The 22,672-nt window shown below is 37.4% G+C and overlaps 1 protein-coding gene across 3 annotated transcripts in view; it reads left to right on the top strand.

Moving 5' to 3' along the window:
• The window catches only part of LOC118270696 (neuropeptide F receptor), a 137,417-nt gene that overhangs the window by 52,881 nt on the left and 61,864 nt on the right, over positions 1–22,672 (top strand). The gene's annotated exons all lie outside the window — the stretch shown is intronic.

Here is a 22,672-nt window from a genome sequence, read left to right as displayed (position 1 = left end):
AGATAAAAGATGTAAGGGACAATCTTTATTCTTCTTGATAATGCCAATGGCATTAAGTCTGCCTAATGTACGATTGTGCATAAAGCTTTATTAAATAAATAAATCTTTAGACCTGTGGCCGCTCAACGTTCACAGACGTCGCGGCAGGCCCAAAAGGAGATGGCGGGACGAACTATGGCATCTATGACAAGGATTGGCCGCAAAAAGCTTTAAACAGAGAGGAGTGGAAGGAGGCCTTTGCCCTGCAGTGGGACAATCATGGCTGAAATCTAAATCTAATCTAATCTTTAGACCTGTGGAGTGGAGTTTATAATTTATTTTGAAAAGGTAAGTACGGGCTTTTAGAATATGGAGTTATAATTCGGATTTCTTTAACATTAGCACGAATCATTATCATTAGAAGGTTTATTAATAATGTATATGGTGTAGCAATATTTTCAGCTTTAGTCGGACTATCACCAAATAATATTTTTTTAATGATAAATTAATATGATTTTTCTGCAATGCTAAGATAGCAAAGCCTTAAGTGGCAATGATTTGTAATATTTTACACGAATGTTATAAAGTATAATTGAATAAGAGAAGTTGTAAAAGTTAAGCAAATATATTTAAAAAAAATATGGAGTTTCTTTCACTAAATTACCACTCACCTTACTTACAAAAGAAAGTATTTATCGATATCTTATTAGGTAAAGCTAGTCTATACATATAATAAAATTATAACAACTCCATGTCTGTACATTACAGATATTTAAGAAAAAATAAGATGGGGGATCTTTATTCAACCAATAGAAGCGAAAAACATGATTTAAAAAATTTTTGTCTGTCTGTCTGTCTGTTTGTTGTTCGCTTTTCACGCAAAAACTACTGGACGGATTTTGATGAAACTTTTTTTGTTATATAGCTATTAGTCCTCGCTAACATATAGGCTATCCTTTTTTTGGAAATTCGCCCTTTAAGGGGGTAAAAAGGGGAGGAGTAAGTTTGTATGAAACTCCGTCAGTTTTGAAGCTAATTCGATTAAAATTAATATTCGGTTATTTGGTTACAAATTAAGAATGATGCAATGAGGATTTTTGGAAAATATGCCTAATAGGGGCTGAAAAAGGGGGGTAAGTTTCCATGAAACTCCGTTAATTTTGAAGCTAAATCGATGAAAATTAACGCTTTTTACGTGAATTGCCCTTCGTTTTGTCCTATGACAGACATGACTTAATTTCTAGAGTCTTTCATTTAAAGCAAAAGCGCTTAATTGATCTCCTCACAAAAGAAAAGATATTTGGGTCAGTCCGCTGCTACATGTTTTCGATAGAGTGGCAGAAACGTGGATTGCCTCATTCCCATAATCTTTTGTGGCTAGAGGAAAAGGTCAGGCCAAACGAAATCGATCGTCTTATTAGTGCGGAAATACCTAATCCAGACACAGACCCTATTTTACACAGAATCGTCAAAACGAACATGATACATGGCCCATGTGGCACATTTAACAGCAGTTCACCCTGCATGAAAGAAGGCCGTTGCACAAAGAGGTTTCCAAAAAATTTTGTGATGAAACCGTTACTGGTGAAAACGGATACCCATGGTACCGCCGTCGGAGACCTCAAAATAGTGGTTTTATTGCTGAAATAAATATGCGCGGACAATGTGTCACAGTTGATAATCGGTGGGTAGTGCCATATTCACCAGTACTCTCACGTGCCTTTGAAGCTCACGTAAATGTAGAGTACTGCGCGAGTGTAGAATCAATAAAGTACATATGCAAGTACGTAAACAAAGGAAGTGATCAAGCCACATTTGGATTGCAGAGCAGTGATCGTGATGAAGTGACCAAATATCAATCTGGTCGCTATATCAGTACCTCGGAAGCGGTGTGGAGAATACTTGGATTTTCTATCCACGACCGACACCCAACTGTAATGCATTTAGATGTCCATCTAGAAAACGGACAGCGATTATATTTCAATCCAGAAAACGTACGGGAACGTTTAGAAAATCCACGCCGTACCACACTCTTAGCATATTTCAGTCTGTGTCAAGAAGACAGTTTTGCACGAACGCTCCTATACAATGAAGTACCGTCGTATTACACGTACAATAAGCAACAAGGAGTATTTAATAGACGCCGACGGGGACAGCCGGTGGAGGGGTTTCCAGGAGTATATCGCGAGCATGCACTAGGACGAGTGTACACGATTCATCCGAGTAATAATGAATGTTATTACTTGCGTCTTTTACTGCACACAGTCCGGGGAGCTACTTCTTACACATATTTAAAAACTGTTAATGGTGTTGAGCATTCCACCTTTCACGAAGCTTGCAGCGCATTGCGTCTGCTAGATGACGATCGAAATTGGGACGACACTCTTGAAGAGGCCGTAGTCAGCGACACTCCCATCCGATTGCGACATTTGTTTGCAAGCATGATAGTGTTCTGCGGACTTGCCCATCCAATGCAGCTATGGGAAAAATACCAACGGCATCTATCCGAAGATTTTCGTTTTGCGGCTAGGCGCGCTGATGGAGATAGTGTGGCAGAGTCTGACGAGCGTATTATTAATCGTTGCCTTTGTTCACTTCAAGATATTGTGATTTCAATAGGTGGCAATCCTTTGAGTCATTATGGTCTTCCAGAGCCGCAGGAAACCACTGAAGTTCGGCGTGTTGGTCGAGAGTATGCAGCGGAGACAAATTATGATCGTGCCGCGATGGCCGAAATCGTGAACAATAATATTGGCACCCTCACAAATGAACAAAAGTCTGTGTATGAACGAATTTTGAGAAGTGTCAGTCAACAGGATGGTGGAATATTTTTCTTGACGCCCCTGGTGGTACAGGAAAAACGTTTTTAACTAGACTGCTACTTGCTGAAGTGCGAAGACAAGAAAAAATAGCACTAGCAGTCGCCTCTTCGGGTATTGCAGCCACTTTACTTCCAGGAGGTAAGACCGCCCATTCCATGTTTAAGATACCTTTGGACCTAGATATAAATGAAACACCAGTTTGTGCCATATCCCGAAATAGCGAAAAGGCAAAGATTCTTGCAGAGTGCAGCCTAATCGTTTGGGACGAGTGTACGATGGCGAACAAAAAGGCCGTGGAAGCCGTTAATCGCACTCTACAAGATATCCGGCGAAATGATCACGTTATGGGAGGGGTTACAGTTTTATTTTGTGGCGATTTTCGTCAGACTCTACCCGTGATTACCAGAGGAACTAGAGCTGATGAGGTCGGGGCATGTCTAAAACGCTCTGTGCTTTGGCCTCGGATAGAAAAATTGAGCTTGACGCAGAACATGAGGGCTCACTTAGGTGGAAACCCCAGTGCGCAGGAATTTTCTGGAGTTTTATTAAAAATCGGCGAAGGCTCATTTCCCGAATCAAGTAATTCAGTAACTCTACCCGACAACCTATGTAAAATTGTTGCTTCGGTGGAGGAACTCATTGATTTGGTTTATGGTGATGTTTCCCAATTAATAGGTCAAGACAATTCATGGCTTTGTGAGCGAGCAATACTTACGCCCAAAAATGACCAAGCCGCTGCCATCAACCAAATTATTCTAGAGCGAATTGAAGGAGACCAAGTTGTATACCGGTCTATAAATACAGTGGTAGATCAAATGGATGTTACAAATTACCCGGTTGAATTTTTAAACTCTCTCGCTGCACCTGGACTCCCCGCACATAATATTACTTTAAAAGTAGGCATTCCCATAATGTTGCTTCGTAATTTAACACCCCTAAGCTGTGCAATGGAACTCGGCTAAAAGTAATTGCACTTCGAAATAATATCATAGAAGCCGAAATTCTCACGGGTTGTGGATCTGGTGAAGTAGTATTTATACCACGCATACCGCTAATCCCAAATCATTTCCCATTTCAATTTAAGCGCGTGCAGTTTCCCGTTACTCCATGTTTTGCGATGACCATTAACAAGTCACAAGGTCAGACACTTCGAGCCGCTGGTGTCGATCTTAGGACGAGCTGTTTTTCACACGGACAGCTTTATGTGGCTTTCTCGCGTGTCACTAGCTCCGATAATTTGTTTGTATTGGCTCCTACAGGTAGAACATCAAATGTGGTGTATAAAGAAATTCTTTAGGCTTATTGCGATGTATTTCGACGTTCGGTATGGTGGAAGTACAAAGTGTCCTGATCAACATATATGAGAAGTGGTTATTTAACTGGCATGCAACACCTTCACTTTAAAAACATACGGAAATGACTCTATTATAATAGTTTTTTATCTTCTGTTGGCGCATTAACATCTCTTGGCGAAACGGAGTTCGCGGGCACCAGCTAGTTACACAATAAAATGAATTTTCCACGAACAATTTCATATTTGAACACCACAAAAGAATGTTCTGGAGACCGAATTTTTTATCTCTTTTTTTCCTTTGTATAATTTCTCGGAGCAGAGAAACCTTTCTCGCACCATTTACCGTATAGGCAGACATTTTTCTATATTCTAGTCGTGGAGCGTAATAATTTCCAACTTAGCGAAAAAAGAGATTACCCAGTCACTCAACTACCTACCTATTCGCTGACGACAGAATCCGGGCGGTTTTCTAACAAATATTTCACGAGACGTGTTACCCACATTTCGTCGGCGAAATCTTGTAATTTATAAACGTGAGATTTTATGGGATAAGGTTGATGAATAAGGAGATGGATTACCTGATGGTATGCAAATGGTGTCTTCTATGAATAGTTGTGAACACCAGTGTGATGATGGCCTTCTTGGGGTTAGGGATTTGAGCATTACACGGTTGGAATGGTGGCTAGGCAACCAGCTGCCGTGCAACGGATAGCGGGTTTGATTCCCGCACGGTGTAAATCTTTGTGTCATCCAGAATGTGTATGTAAAATTGTGTGTTTGAATATATTATACAAACATACAATTTCACCAAAATAAAACTGAGAAAGAACTTAGTGTGTGCAAAAAAAAAAAAAAAATAAACATACCGGCCCAATTGAAATCTCCTCCTTTTTGGGAAGTCGGTTAGAAAATGAGAGAATATTTGGGCCTCCGTTAACTTCACTCATACAACAAAACACAATACAAGTATTCCGTAAGGCCATGGCATCACTCCAGACGAATCTGCCCACTCGTTCCCAAAGCATAACAGCTCTCCCACAACTTATTCGCTAACAACAGAAATCGAGCGGTTTTCTCTCAGATACATACGTACGTGTATTTTACAAGACGTGTTTCATTTCGTCTCGTAATTTGTAAACGTGATAATGTTAGTACTCAGCCGTGATAATGTTAGTTCTCAGTTTATATGTCTTTGCTAAATTATGTTTATACTTTATACATATACACTGGTGAGATCTTGTCCTTGAGTTTTTTTCTTGAAGAAAATTGTGTGAGTGTTTGAAAGCGTAATGTAGTGTACTGGTGAAAAAGATTTTGTTTCTTCATTTTTTTTTTTAAGTAGTTTCTTCTCTAATTTGGAGACAGTAGTATCTATGTAGTCTTAATTAGTTTGTCTCGTAAAAATAATTACTAAACACGAAGTTTTGAATTAGATTCTGGAGTCCAGCAATAAAGGCCGTATATATTTATTTGCAATTTGGAATCAAGTTATTTACTAAAAAGTCGGTGGTATTATGGAACCGATACGACGTTCAAACTTTCAAGAAAAGAGTGTATTCCTTTTTAAAAGGTCGGTGACACACCTGTGCTTCCTCTGGTGTTGCGGGTGTCCATGGATGGTGCTAATCGTGTATCATCAGGTGATACGTAAACTTGTTTGCCCCCTAGTCCATAAAAAAATCAATCAATCAAAATCAAAACCTAAATAGAGGCGTTAAAAAACCATTGTAATCTGGTCGCTAGCCAAAAAAACTTTTTTAGAAAAACGTCAAACAGTTATTGTAACATCAAACAGACAGAATGTATACACATCCATAGCTGCTAACATAAAACGGAACGTGTCCGAAATGGTTATTTTTATTGGAAAAAATTTAAATACGAGGGTTAAAAAATCAAAAAGGGATTTTGTGAGAGTGGTATAAAACGAAGGGATTAGCGAAATGTAAGCGTGACAACCTACACATCAGACTTGATTAACCAGTGTAAACTGACCGTCGAATGGGTGGAAAGATCGTACAAAGCGAGGCCATGATAAATTGGTTTTGTATAGCTCGATGTGTTGCGTATGTACGTAAAATGTCTCTGGATTACATCACACTGGTTTTAACAAATCACGAGTATTTTGTAACGTTGTATTTTTTAATTCTCATGTTTTTTTTTTTTTTTTTACTAAAACTCGCTTTTATACGTTTTCGTTCATTTGGGCATGGGAAGGTACTTTATTTAAAATTAGGAATGTTATTTTCATTTTTATTTCTCATCCAGACATCCAAACTGCTCTAAACACATAAATATTATTAAAAAAAATAGAAGCTTACTATCTAACCATTGTTTACGAAATCTTAGACTAACTCAACAACGGATGAAATCTTTTTTTTATTTTATGTATTTGGGAAAATTAACAGTTACACATTAGAAAATTATTTACTCTAAACTATCAAGAAGATCAAAACATAGAATAAACGCATAACCAAAGACGTACTCCAATATCTTATTCGATATTTTTTAATATAATTGCCTACAAATAGATTTAAAAACAGATCTTATAATATCTAGCTGCCTCGTTGGTCGAGTGCTTAGAGGATAAAAGGCGCGATGATACATATATTATTTATATATCTTATAGCTAAATTCAGACATCGAAAACAGATTTACGTTTATTTGAGACTATTTTAAAACGCTGTCGAAATAAAAATCAACACTACCCACTTCATTATGTCAACCTAAAGTGACATTTAATTTTTCAGCAAATGACCAGTATATGTTGAGCCGCACGATAATGAAATGCCGTGACATTTGAAGTTTATCGCGTTTTATTTTTGTTTATGAAATGTGTCTACTTATAATGGTATTCTGGTCGTTTGTTAATTAACTTTTTTGTTTGTTTATTATTTTTTTCAAAGCCAATCCTAGCTTTATCTGTTTGATCCGGAGCTGTGGATTACCTAGCGGGTTCGAGCTTTTTTCGGGATTTATTTATTTATTTATTCGAGCTCCGGCTATTAAGCAGGAATAGTAACGGCGTGGTTTTTTGTCAGTAAGAGTCTGACTCTCGCCTCGCCCAAGATGGGAAAAGTCATTAGATGATTTTTTGTTGCATATTTTTAAACACAAATATAAAAAAACTTTATCTGCTAAAAACTGTAGATGATAGTCAAACATGAGCATGTTTGTCCAGTGATACACAAAGCTTAAGCTTTTTGAGTTATGCAAAATATCTATCTAAACTAATTTTGCTCAATTTTTTTTGACCTTTTTGTTGAATGAGCTTTAAAACAGTAAACACAAATATACGCACAAAACTCAATTTAAATCTCGCATAAAACACAATTAATATTCAAATAGCAACTTTTATAAAAAGGCAAGAAAATAAAATTAGCATTTCGTAATTCATTTTTCATTATTCAGCTAAAAAATTCTACCAAAATATTTTTGTGGATCAAATTTGAATGAATTTTATTGGATCAAATGAAATTATTAGTAGTAGATTGTAATCCACTGTAGACTGATTCGTTGGTCGAGTGGCCGCAAGTGCGACTGTCGAACAAGGGGTCTCGGGTTCGATTCCCGGGTCGGGCAAAGTATTGCTGGGGTGTTTTCGGTTTTTCAAAAATATCTCATGGCAATAGGCTCACCCCCTATCACATGGACTTGTAACACAAATGGTGAAAAGTGGGTGTACATTGTATAGCGGCATTACGTGTCGTAATGAGCACCTCTGCCTACCCCTTCGGGGATAAAGGCGTGACGTTGCTAGATTGTAGTCCACAAAGCCCTTACCATATCATACAGTACATATTCTATTTTAAATATATACAACTCGAACGTGACTGACTGACTGACTGACTGACATAGATCTATTAACGCACAGCCGAAAACACTAGACAGATCGGGCTGAATGAAATTTCGCATGCATTGCATGCAGGTAGATGTTATAACGTAGACATTCGCTAAGAAAGGATTTTGATCAATTCTACCCCAAAGCCTCGTCTATAGTTATTTAAAAGATTTGACGTGTAAAAGAATTACATTGTAACCTATTTGCAAAAATAAATATCAGTTATCATTTAAAAGGATAAAATACAACGTAAATGTGTTAAAGTCTTTGACTGCCTATAGAAAACTGTTGAAGAAAAAGCCTCCGCTAACGTCGGTCACCGGTGACCACCACGGCATTCAATGTGTTAATGTATTGGGCTGAAACTTTGCATGAAAAAAGCTACTATAATGTAGGCATCCCCCAAGAAAGGATTTTGATAAATTCCATTAATAATAACACTTCATTACGCAAGCGAAGCCACGGTCGAAACTAGTACATAATATAGAAAGAACAATAAATAATCATATCGACAGTCAAAAACCCTCAACTAACTTTTAGAATAAAAATAAAGTTAAAAAAAGACTCAAATGTTCTGTCAGCACTGAAATTGGTAAACAAATATATTTCAAACTGGGACAGGTTTACATAAAACCTATCTACTCGACGACCACTCGTTTGCTCATATAAACTCTACACTGTAGTGGCCGTAACTGACACACAAACTACACTTTAACAGGTAAAAATCACGATATACCGAAATAGTCCTCAATCACACTGGTATACTGCAAATAAAAGGCTCGAAATAAAATCACAAGCGTATATGGACTTTAAAAACGTCAACATAGTATTTAGACTTTCATTGTGTCTGTCAATGAATATAGGTGCTCCTTCCAAATCGTATATAATTCGAGATAAATGTCGTTTTTAGGTTTTTATCGGTAGTGCTTGACATGTTGTAAATGGTTTCTGGTCTGCTTGAAATGTTGGTTTTATTTTGTTGATTAATAGTTATCCGAATTTACTTCAGTATTTATGTCCTTTGATATGAGCGGGATTTGCCGCAAACGTAATAATGGTGGGTCAAAACCTGTCGTTAGTGGTGATTTTGCAAGGGTAATCCAGGTCACGGCCATAAGCAGTGGAGGAACACCGTGGTGGGTTTAGCTGGTACTAGTCCGGCAGGAACCTCCAGCCAGAGTCCCCACGATGCGAGAAATCAATGAGTTTTTCCACCGCGTTAAAAAACGTAGGTAGGTATCCATGTCCTTTAGACACGAAAGATACGACAGAAAATAACAAAATGAAGATGTTCCATAAAACACCAATCTCCAAAAGTACAAAGATTGATTGAAACATTTTCCATAAGACGTAAAATATTTTAACACCGCTTCAGTATCTCCTATCAAACTGCAATAACCATCTTTGAAGCAACAAAATTACTTTTGAATAACAACATACTAATTTATAGCGTTCATAACCGTAAGCTGGGCATTTATCCCATAGAAAGGGCCTTAGGGAACAGCGGGTGCACTTTACACCCCCTCCTAAATCCTTTGGGAATTGCTATAAAATACCCGGTCATTTTACGAGCGATACGTCTGCATCTAATAAATTCAAAGTTCCGAATGTTCTTTTAACGTTACGCTACGGTGTGATAGGCGGATTTATGTGTCCATACTGCTGTTCACATTTGTTTTTATGTTTTGTTGTTTTTTTTTTTATTTTTGTTTGCGTGTGATCGTCTAGCCGTTGTGCTTTTGTTTCTTTTTTTTTGTTTCGCAAATGAACTATGTACGGTATGTTGTGAGGTTGAAATGCGATATGTAGAATAAAAATGTTTCAATTATTTTTTATATGAAATCCTAACTGGAAATGCGATACTAACTTCTGTATAACAAATTCGAAAGTGAATTTTTAGTTTGTTATTTCTAATTTTTTATTAAGCTTTGCCTCACACTAGGATTTTCTCCTGTGTAGTGAGTGCTTTTACAAACATACAAGTTCACATACACATGACACCCAGACCCGAATCAACAATTTGTGGATCACACAAAGATATGCTCCTTGCGGGAATCAAAACCGCTGTACGTTGCGCGGTAGCCGGTTGCCCAGTCACCGCACTAACCGTGCAGACAAATGCTGTACGTATATGTATGGCACTCCTAAACTACTGCACCGATGTTGATAAAATTTTAGTATGAAGTGAATTTAGTAAATATTCTCCTTTTCACAATGTTTGTTAAACACAGCTGATGAAACAAAAGTATGTAGCCATAATAAATATAAATTATTATTTAACTGACGGAAAACAGATGTTAATAAATGTTTTGACGGAATCTATTATTAATAGTTCTTTACAATAATAATAACATCCGCTTATGTGAACTGTCCGAAAATGTTACGAAAAAATATACAGAAATTGTTTAAAAAACCCGTTAAATATTTTCTAACAAGTTCGCAGTAAATATACCGTAGGTAGATTAGTAAATATTTTACTGAAATAGTTTGGTTATACATTTGTATATACGGTAAAAAAGACAGAGGAGGAGTGAATAGCCCTCTTCTGTGTCTATTCACCTCTCGATCCCTTATCACCCCGTCATACATTTATTATTTTCATTATTTTACATATTCTTAACCGGATGCATGAAAACATGACTGATCTGATGAAGTAAAAAAAGTATGTAAGATTCATAGCAATCGGTGTTCCGTAGTCTCTGTCTGCCTGTCTACCATTCGAGACAGGTGTGAGGTTATGTTATATTACATTGAAGGAAAACATTGAGCATTGAGTAACACGCCAGTTCAGATTATGACAATATCTAATATTATAAATGTAGAAGTTTATTTCTTTGGATGTTTGTCCGTAATTCACGCTGAAAGTACTGAACTACTACTGAACGGATTTTGATGAAATTTAAGGCAGCGTATGAGCTGACTTGCGTGATAGGATACTTTTAACCCCACGAAAACGCAGGTGAAGCCGCAGGCAGAAACTACTTTAAAATAAATTAGAAAACACACAATTACAATAAACTGACCCAATTTCATCTAGTTTCATATCTGTTCATCAATATTAACGACATATACAAAGGGACGGGTAGCAAAGATCTTTCTTCAAAGATCTCGATTAAAACCTATATCTGCTCCTTAATAGGGGTTGAAAACGGGATTAATATTGTGGCCATATTTGTACACATGGGTACACATAGACTTATACATAACCAGTGTAAACTGACCTTCAAATGTGTGAAGAGCTCATGCAAAGTGGGATCGTGATACACTGGTTACGTTATACTTTTATGTATGTACAAATAAGATTCACGATGTCTCTGACTTGCACGGTTGCTTGTGTCTTGTGTTTCGTGTTTATGAGCCTTCACGATATGGAGCTTTGGATAAAGATAAAACTGGTATGAAGAATGCTATGTTGTATATTTAGTTGTCATGTAGTACATTTGTATTGTATTGATGAAAATATATATCTTCTTACAAATTAAATATGAGGGATTTACGGAGCTTTTCCACCAGAGATGTTGAAGCTACGTTGCTGTGTATTTGTTCGACTTTCACCAATCATATTCATTGGTACACATAGCTTAGCAATAGTAGAAATGGACTCGGTTAAGCTATATTATTTTACATGGAACGATGCGTGTTATGGATGTGTGCTACTATCGAGACATCAGTTCCTCGAACAGCTTAGTAGTAGTGGTAATGGTTACATAGTTTCACAGCTTAGCTATTATATCGTCGTAGCATAGGTAGATCACCGTAAGTGCGGGTCTGCGGACAACGAGCAAGGGTAGCTCGCCGCCCGAACAGAACCAGACCCGAGCGTACGGCGCGTCGCGTTCCGCGCGCGCCTCCAAGAGCCATCAGACCACCACAGATGGGGCCCAGTAGGGCTGATGCCTGATCCGGAGCTGCGGACTACCTAGCGGGTTTACCGGAGCTCCGGCTCGAAAAGCAGGAATAGGAACAGGGTGGTTTTTAGTCAGTAAAAGTCTGACACTCCCTCTCGCCTCACCCAAGGCGGGAGAAGTCATTGGATGATTTTCCCCCTCAAAAAAAAAAAAAAAGCATAGTTACATAACACATCTCTGTTAAAAAAACACCCTTACTCTATTTCTATACTTGAATGGTAGACATAGTCTATTTTTGAGGATACGATAACGAGTTGGAGTAAATCTTGAAACAGCTGCCCTGTTTAATTATTTTTTTTATTTCCAGATAGACTTTCTCTTTATTGACAACAACTTTAATAATAGCTTACAAAAAAGTACTTAGTCATAGTCTAGAGGCTCATTCGTCTAAAAAGCACTTCTAAAAGTCTACTTTGACCCATCTTTTTGACAAATAACTTTATTTTTTCGTCATGCCTAAATCTCCAGATAGATTAAGGACATTATAAACTTCTAGACTAGAAACGAAAATGACGTAAGGTTCAAGCATTACGCTGTCCTCCATAGACTGTTGTAAGAAAAAGAGATCTATCTCTGCCAAACTCGCTGCCAAGAAATTTAAGAGCAGCTAACAGAAAATTGTTTACTCTATACTTTATACATACAAGCTACGTTTGACTTAAGAAAACATTATATAAAGTTAAAATTGAGTTTTCTAGGAGAAGGGTCAAACTTGACTAGAGTTTTTGGTTTCTTCCGAAACTAGAGTAGATGACTAATTTTTATTTTAATGTCCTCTATCCTTAGTACGAGTTTGGTTTACGTTGAACGAAAACGAATCGAGAGCGTGTTCGGCGCTCTGATTGGCCGGCGCAAATGAACTAACCAATTAGAGCGCCGAACGCGCTCTCGTTTCGTTTTCGTTTCGACCTCGTTGAACGTAAAACAAACTCGTACTAAGCCTTCTGTAATCTGGTAGATTATTTTAAAACGTTAGACACGTTTTTTTTATTTACTTACAGAAATAAGTACTTTCGATGATATATCGATTTGAAATATCGCGAGACGTCACTTTCCACTTTGGAGTAAGTGTTGTACTCAATAGTGATGTAGTATCTCTAGCTCTCATTCCTAAACTTGGAATCGTTTTATGTAAATATTGTTATCTTGTAGGATAACGAAAAAAATACGTGTCTAATATTTTTACATTACCTGACGGACTAAATTATTTTAAAATTTCATACCCCGTCATCACTCCTACTGATTAGCAGTTCCTGAACTGAACAGTTCACTGTGGAATGGAGAACGTATTTGTGGTATTTCTGGATAAAACAAAATAATTTATTTGATCTGCTAGATGATACCATACGATACGACGACTACTAAAGACCTTAACTACCCTAACCGAAAAATTGCCCAAAAACACATATGTTTAATGGTTTTGTCTCATACAAAACGATGTGTTTTATTTTGTAAAAAACACAAAACAACTTCCCGCTTGTCCTTTTACGGGAAATAACATCACACGGGCGAGCTATTAAGATCGTCGATACACAACTTGATTTACTGTTTAAGATAAAAAGAGCTTTAATGAAACTACGTTAAGGAAGGAAATCCCGTTATGGGCAATTGTAATATCACAGATCTGAGTGATATTTAGGGGTCTATTCAGAAGTATCATTGGTAGAGAGAACAGTGGTAAAATGGTAATCCCAATTTAGAATATTAAGGCTTAATTTGGTTGAGATAGAAACGTTGTAATACCCTTTTAAAACTAGATATTTTCAGTAATAGTACGGAATTTCGGTGAGTGTGCGGGGAAATTGCACAACTTGACTCCCATTCTACTCGTCCTGTCCATCATCAAACCACAAGACAATCGGCCACCGTTTCATAGTAGATACCCCACCCACTCGCAGCACGAAGCGCTTCGCTTCAAGCTTCCTTGTGCGAACTGTTGGGGAGTGCAATTTAAGCTTCCTTATACAAGCCTCTAAGGAGTTGAAATCTTAGCCAGAGTCTGTGTTTCCTGATCGGTATAACCTGAGTGTCTTCAAACCCCGAGTGAATAGGTTGCTTATGGGCAGACGTGCTCCATCGTAGGCCGCATCATCACTTACCATCAGGCGAGATAGCAGCCAAACGTCGACCCATCAAACGTAAAAAGAGAAATCCAGTTCCGGATACCAAATTTAAGTCCACAATACAGTAAAACAATATTTCTAATACTTTATAAACTTAGTGTAAAGCGTATAAAAACAAGCAATAAATCTCTGTCATAACAAGACTGCTTGAAAAACCCATTTTCGAGATACAGTAAACTGTCTAGCTTTTAGCCTGTCAGACTATTTCTGGCAAGAATCCGCAAGCGTCACTCAATTCTTTTGTTTCAAGTACCCAAAATCCGGATTCCCCCGCAGGCCAAACTGAATCGACTTTTGTCTACTAACAGTCGGCATAATGTTTTTTGTTTGTACTTTTATCACATCTTTTATTTCCAGTCCATCGAAACACATTTAAGCTTTAGTTAAAAGAGTGAATAGAAACTTACCTTTAGAAAAAATTTTAAGCTGAATACTTTATTTTTTATTTTATTTTCGTCTATCATCATCATCATCAAACGAGAGACGTCCACTGCTGAACAAAGGCCACCTTAGTCCTGCACGTAGAATGACAAGGTTTGGCGTCCGGTGTATAGTAATAGACTCACCATATATTACAAGACATGGGACTTAAGACATGGGACTTACACCATAACCGAGTTTGTATTGGCATTTTATACCTTATCCAAATGATAGTATGCACGTATAATTTCATTCAATAACATTTAAATGGTGTGGGCGCATCCATTGCCCGTTTTCCGTAGGCCGGCACAGACACGTGTCTGACTAAAAATAGATTTCCAACCCTTTTTCAACACAATAAAGTCCTTTGTCGTAGGTGTCAATTATTGAATCTGACCTTTTTGGTTATGGACTGTAAGGATTAATTTCCAGTTGATTTGCGTTCAACTGTTTTGTTGGGTTATAAAAGCTGTGAAACTATGTGACCGTTTCCACTGATACTATGCTATGTAGCTGTACAAGGAAGATGCGCAGGTCGAGTATGCGAAGTATCGTTAATAGGGAAGACATCCATAGCACGAATCCCTACCACGCCTCTTTCCATATAAAAAACTAGCATAGTTATGTCCGTTTTTAGCAGTGGTAAGCTATGTGTATATGATTGGTAGAAGCCAAACGTATCCACAGCAACGTAGTATATAGCATTGAAAATATTTATGTTTAGTGTGTTAAACTGTATATCATGGTGGCCCGGAGGTTCTTTTTGTGTAGTGACACAAACACAATGTGGCATCTCCTCTTTGTACTAGCTTCTTGTGTATGACATCCGCGGGAAGAATAGGGGTGGTTTAGGGTAACAGATGGGGCTTAAAAGGGTTGATGTCTAACCCGGAGCTGCGGACTACCTAGCGGGCTTACCAGGGCTCCAGGCTCGAAGGGCAGGAGTATGAACGGTTTGACAACTCTTACTGACTAAACACCACCCTCCCTTTCGCCTTGCCTAAGGCGAAAGAAGTCATTGTACGGTTTCCTCCCTTAAAAAAAGGGAAAACATAACCGAAACTACCAGACAGTCATAAAACTCTTATTGTATCGAAACATCGGTTATTTCATCGTAAACGCACGATATGAGAACAACTTGTAAATAATTTTGTATCGATATTACGATCGGCGATAAGATAACATTTTGAGTGACACTTTCATTGAAGAATGTCGATAAGAGTATTGGGTGTTCAGCTGGTGTAGTGTTTGTTATTATTTGGCACAGATTAAACTGTCACGCTGACATATTATTGAATATATTCGTCTATAATATATACAATGAATCGCTTAATGTGTTGTTAAGCGCAAATGTCAAGAACAGCTGAACCGATTTCGTTAATTAGTTTTTGGTTGGGTTTGATATTGTAGGTGCAACCGGCCCAGAAAAGCAAGTATTGCAAGAAAAATGCGAATTGCATATTGCTTTGACTTAATCAATCACTGCTTTACTATCTGTTCCAAATAATTTTATGATATATGTAGGTTTGAAATTATAAAACAAGTAAATAAGTATAACGTGCGAATCGATAAAGATACTTTAACTACATGTACCTAGTTAAAGGCATTTTTTTTCAGCCCTTATACCTTTAGTACAAGCTTACCGCTCTGATTGGCCGGCGCGAATAAATTAACCAATCAGGGCACCGAACGCACTCTTGTTTCGAGCTTGTTAAACGTAAAGCAAACTCGTACTAAGCCTTCTCGAATAACTAGTACTAAAAAATATCTTTGGTGAATTACTCATTCTACTCCAAATCTGATAACCCACTGAAATAAATTGCATATTTACATCACATTATGTTTATATATTCAGTGATTAAAACACATGTTCGACACAAAAATGTAATTAACCTTTCAAAAAATATCAGTTCTCGATAGCAGATAGTCGAAGTAATCTAAAAATATACAAGAATAACATATACATATAACTAATGTTACTTGACTCATAACACACTCACAGATTATTTTTAGCCAATAAATAAATATGTTGTTGACATATTTTCGTGTTTATTTCTTGTTTGCTAAAGTGACAAATACAATCTTCCTTAAAGTATAATGTTTACGTTCCTTATCAAATCATTTTATCAAATCGAAATCGTCAGCAAAGAAATTCTTTTGGGCCCGGGAACACAGCTTTCTTTTTCAAAAATATGAAATAAAAAACATGCATTGATTCAATAGAAATTGCCATTATCATTGTACTCTCTCAATTAATCTCACACTCTCACTCTTCTAGCTAACATACTTTCTGCAAACTACCTAGCGGGTTTATCAACCGCCTCGAAAAGCAAAAATAAGAACAGGGTGGTTTTTAGTCAATAAAATTCTTACACTCCCTCTTGGCTTGCCCAATGCGGGAGATGTCATTCGATGATTTTCCCCTTCAAGAAAGCTAAGATATTTTAAGTATACATTAATGACAAATACTTTTGTTTAGAAGCTGAAAAACATGTGAGTAGAGATGACCATTCAAAGACCATTGCTTTAAATCACACTAAGAAGGGGAAAAAAATACTAAAGAAGACAAAACCTAACCAAAACACAAATATAAAGCATGATTTTCCACATCTTAATACATACACACTAGAAAAAAAAAACAACACAACTAAACAGACATTCCAATCCCAAACTACAATTTTCTCTTTTACACTTCAAAAAATATTCAGTACAGTACGGTACTCGAAAATATTTTTGAATGAAGATTTTCTCTGAATAGGACTTGTTTGTTATGTAGGCTTTCATTTTGAGAGTCCACTGACCCATTTCCAAAAGTACTGCCTGTAAGTAACGGTAGCACTTATGCTGTATTTATTGTATAACTTCTACTTTTGGGGGCGAAAGGTGTTTCCTTATTGGTCCTGTTTACTGTTCATTCTGTGGCGTTGGGTTTATTGTTGATTGTTTTGCTGTGGGAGAGGTTGTAATACTGAAGAGCAGGAGGGCAGGAGTGTCAAGTTTTTTTTTTACTTTCTAAGATTATTTAGACGTCACTGACAAAAGATGAAGAAAAACTTCGTGAGGAAACCTGGGATTATAATTTGTAATTATAAGTGACGTGATTAAAAGGCTGTCTATTTCTTCGGTCAGAAGATAAGCATTGCCATTCAACGTGGCAATGTGACATCGATGCGGACGAGTACTTCGACGCCTAAAAGACAGAAATTTAATTTAATATCTTTATTTTAGTTTTAATTTCCTTTTAGGTATTTTTAAGCTAATCGCCAACCCACGTTAAGTAAATGCCCAAACCTTCGCGTGGTGATTAATGCCCAAACCTTTTCCGTGCGAGAAGTGGCCTTTGGTCAGCAGTGGCCACTTGTAGGCTGGTCATGTGACTTCAAGCCCAACGTAGACGTTAGGTACATTAATTAAATACGTGTGTGTGTTTGTGCGTTTTTGTCTCCCTCTACAGTGACTTTTATTACCTAAGTTTAACGTAGGACGTAAAAAATGTTCCCCTATGTTCGCAGTTTATTCTGCGGTATTAATTTTATTGTTTTTGGGTAGTTAAGGAGAGATGGTGATTGAATTTAATTACCAAACCCTTGTGCAAGTGTGTGTAAGTATCTCTGTTGAAAGTTCCTTTGTTTATAAATAGATAATAAATATGTGGGAAAGGAATAAAAGACTTTAAGTGTGAGAGAGCCATGCTTCGAATGGGTGGAGTGATACCACGGCTTCACGCTTGCGTTATATTTCGTCGTGTTAGTGAGGTTACCGGATGCCCAATTACTCTCCTCCCCAATCTCCAACAATAATCTAATCTAAATCTAATCCTAATCTCCCCCTCCCCCAAAGGCCGGCATCGCACTTATTAACGCCTCTGGTGTTTTGGGTGTCCATGGGCGGCGGCAATTGCTTACCGTCAGGTGATCCATATGCTCGTTTACCGGCTTATACCATAAAAACGGTATCTTTTGGTCATCACATAAAGTGTTCACACATGTTTCTCAAAGAAATCGAATCCTAAACTGTAGAAAGATTTGTAACAATGTACTAAAGGTATAATGAACTAATCGCATAACTGATATAAATCCATACTTCAGTCTGTCCTTCGGTCAATCACAGACGAGTTCAAACACAAAAATCAAATATTTTTACTTCTTCACAGCCAAGAGCTTCGGCAATCGTAATAGGCGATTTACCTTTTCGAGAGCTACTCAAGATGTTTTGAATAAAATAAAATAAAAAAGAAAACTGTGTACTTTACCTTATTAAAGTACAACATTTTCTTTAATCCTTTTTGAAGAAGGTTTTTTTATTTGATGATTTTTTTTTCTTCAGGCTGTTGACCGTCTTCTAAGGGTCCGATTGACCTATTTTTTGAGTGTCTGAGGATCGATGTTCAATGGGTGAATGGATACTTATGAAGTAACGTAGTACATAAGTATCGGTTAAGTTAATGTCACGTTAAAAAATTGTTGCGGAAAAAATATAATGTGTTTCTATTCTCGTGTGAAATTAAAAGTAATAAAAACTAAAATAGTATATATGGACTATTTATAAAGGCCATTTTTCGCTACTTCTGTCCTAAAGGGTCGTTAACTAATCTAATCTAGATGGTTTTTGAGAATTTTACGAAACATTTAATAACAGGCTTAACAGTATAAGGTCTGACGGTGATGAGATCAAGAAGATCGGCGATTATTTTATTCCTTCAACGGATTATACAAGAACTTAACATTTTAGTGAACGTTGAAGTTTTATAAGGTATTCTAAAATTATCTGCCACGGCTTTAATGGAAGGCACTGTTGTGTTTGAAGATTACAATAGTGAAGATTTTTTTTAACATGGACCAGTTAATTCAATTTGAGAACATAAAGGAATTATCATTCATTCTACTCTGCGTAACGTGGTTCACAAATTGGCATGATTTGCTCGTCAATAGTCTATGTGCGACTTCTGTCATCTGTCATCTGTCACTTAATCAGTGTCGCCACATCAGATTCGGAGGTCGATCCTGTTGAGACGGCTAGTCGATGCTTAAGATAAAAAACGGTGCCAGAGCAAGTGTACATTTTCCCTAGTTCCAGTGAAAAAGAACTGTAAAAATTTATGCCCATTGATTCGGGTGAGCGGTGCATTGTGATACTCCAGTCAGTCGGAGTAGTGAAGCACGCAGTCTTCCACGGTAAAGCCGTGGCAGATTGATGCTGCGAGGACAACTGCGTATTGGCTGGCGTCTGCGTATGATCGGGAGGAAGACGTCATCAGACCGTGTGCAGAGTGCTGTGCACTATACGCTGATGAGGCCGTAGGGATGAACCAGGCTGTATATCTGCGATGTATGCGTATGTTGGTCCCTGATGAGGCCAAAGCAATAGCTGGTAGGCTGCGACTTGATTACCGCTCAGCGTAGAAGTGATTGGTGAGGGATATTGCATGTATGCGTGTGTTGACCGACCAAAGCAATAGAATTACAAAAAGGAAAACGCTCACACGTACGTAGTGGAGACAAATGTTTTGAAATTTGTTACCATTAAGTGGAGTTTCGATCGGAATTCCTCCATTGATTTGCTCGTCGATAGTCTATGTGCGACTTCTGTCATCTGTCATCTGTCACTTGTCAGTGTCGCCACAAAACCAAAAAGACCGGCCATTTATGACCTTCATTTCATTCGTACATCGGATTATACAAGAACTTTACATTTCTAACGAATGCATATTGAAGTTATATTTTCTGGTATGTCAAAGGCATACTATACCTTAGTTCATGATAAATGATAAATGATATTGATAAATGATATTTATTTCTGTAAATAGATTATAAAATAACACTTTTACACGTCAATATTTCAAATAGCTAGATGAGGCCGGCATTTCCTATCCGACTACTCTGAGAAGAAATGCCGAAACAAACTCAGAGGTCATAGTCTCTTTTAAAGTCCAGACAAAATCAATTAAAGATGTCGGAGAACCGTGCAAGCAACCGTGCACCGATTGTGTATATTGCATGTATGCGTGTGTTGACCCAAAGCAATAGAATTACAAAAAGGAAAACGCTCACACGTACGTAATGGAGACAAATGTTTTGAAATTTGTTACCATTAAGTGGAGTTTCGATCGGAATTCCTGAATGTAGGAGAATAGCTCGTGTTAAGTGACTGTCCTGAGGAGGGTGTTAGTATACCAGTGCGTTTGTTAAAGTAATAATTTATTAACCGTACACTGTAGAAGAAGGCACGCTAATTAAATAAGTGACATGTATTCGTTTACAGAAATATTTGTTAATACATACATGAGATTTTTTAAAAACTGTCCCAATCTTGTGGTAATCTTTATATAAAAATAAGTCGGGATTTCCTTCCAGACGCTATAACTCCAGATGCACGATGGCGATTTCCAGAGTTTTGCTTCAATGGAAAGGTCTCGGGCTCCGTGAGGTTTACAGCACAGAAAATTCAGAAAAATTCGTCAAAAGCAGGAAAACAGGGAAAATCATTGGTCCCGAAACGGAGTTCGCAGGGTTTGCTAGTATTATATAGTTTCTTTAGTGAAAACAAAAGCATGTGATAGTTCACTAGTGGGTAAGCCTCCTTACAACGTTTCACAATTTATATTGTAAGTCCCATGTAATAGGTGGTGAGCCTATTGCCATATACCGGGCACATTTCCAGACTCCGTGCTACCACTGAGAAATTTTCGAAAAACCGAAAAAAGCCCAGTAATACTTTGCCCGACCCAGGAATCGAACCCGAGACCCCTTGCCCGGCAGTCGCACTTGCAACCACTCGGCCAACGAGGCAGTCCGTTTACAGTACCTACAGCTATTTCTATCATCAGCAGCCACACTTATTTTGAGTCGGGTTGTAATGTGTAAATACGGCTGTGATATTTAAATAAACCCTAGCTCCAGACATTTTATATTCACAATAGTATTTGGTTCCAGTCTAGGTAGTATGTGGTCTGGATTTGATGTGTGTATGTAGAACTAGAATTTGTAAACAAATTCACTATACTAGTACTCACAATACAGGGTAAAATCCAAATGTGGTACCGTTTACCGTTTTTTGCGCGATGGTCGACAGAATCGTTTCCCTGGTTGAAAGAAATCCTGAAGTTTTGCTTTCATGTTTGAAGTATCACTAGGACTTGCGAACACTTTCCTACATTTACACAGTCTAGACTTTTGTTGTTTTTTACCTAAACTCGAACTGAACCTAAAGGGTTAGTGTGCTTTTCCCCCAGAGATGTGCTATGCTACGTTGCTGTGGATGCGTTTGGCTTTCACCAATCTTATTCATTAGTACATCGCTTAGTGCTGGTGGAAACGGCTTCATCTAAGCCATGTTTTTTTTTATAGAAAGATGCGTGCTATTTACTATGGGTGGCTTCCCTACATCGCATACTTGATATAGCTTAGTATCCGTGGAAACGGTCATAAGTTTCACAGCTTAGCATTCCGCGTTCGTCAAATAATTACGTGAGAATGCCGAAAAACACAATAATTAATTTTCTCACGATTTTCTCCTTCGCGGTATGTCAGTTAATTTTCTTTACTGAGCAAATATTATCTTTACGTTTTAATTCTACAAATTTGACAGTTAATTGCTGTATTAGCTCTTATATCGAAGCAGAATATCGAAAACACGAAGGAAAGCATTATAGGTTCCACATATAAATAATGTATGTCTTCAAACACCGCCATATTTATTTTTTATGTGAGGGTAGCACCATAACTCCGCCATAAATTTATAGCCGAGATAAAATTCAAAATGAATAAATATCGAACAGCCAAGTGCGAAACGGAAAATAAATTTCGGATTCAAAACGAATTTTCGTTTTGATTTCCAAAAAAAAGTTTTAGAGCTCTCTCTGTATGAACGAAAATCTAGTTTTTCGTACAAAACTGGGCTAACTTTATTTTACCGACGGGACAGTCATGCTTGAATTCCTCTGCATAGAAAACTCAATTTTAAACTTGGAACCAAACGAATGTGTTTATACAAAAAGTTCGAATCCGTGTTTTGGTTCAATGTGGATTTTACTAGATTGGGTTCACACACTTTTCAATAAGAATTTTATGTTACTACTACTGTTTTTAAGCCGTATGATGACGTCAGAGAAAAAAAAATATTGGGTAGTTTTGCTCAGTGAAAAATAAATTATTTCGACTCTTCATAGAAAATATAGTTTTTAACGTTTCGAAAAAAGGTTTAGACTTTGACTAATAGGAAACTATAGCCTATTTTATCAGCAATCCTACTCTTCCGGCTGATAACAAAAACTTTTGCTTTTTGCTAAT

This window comes from Spodoptera frugiperda, chromosome 13, assembly GCF_023101765.2.
Source record: "Spodoptera frugiperda isolate SF20-4 chromosome 13, AGI-APGP_CSIRO_Sfru_2.0, whole genome shotgun sequence".
In the NCBI taxonomy this organism is placed as follows: Eukaryota; Metazoa; Arthropoda; class Insecta; order Lepidoptera; family Noctuidae; genus Spodoptera; species Spodoptera frugiperda.
This window is presented reverse-complemented; position numbering and strand designations above follow the sequence as displayed.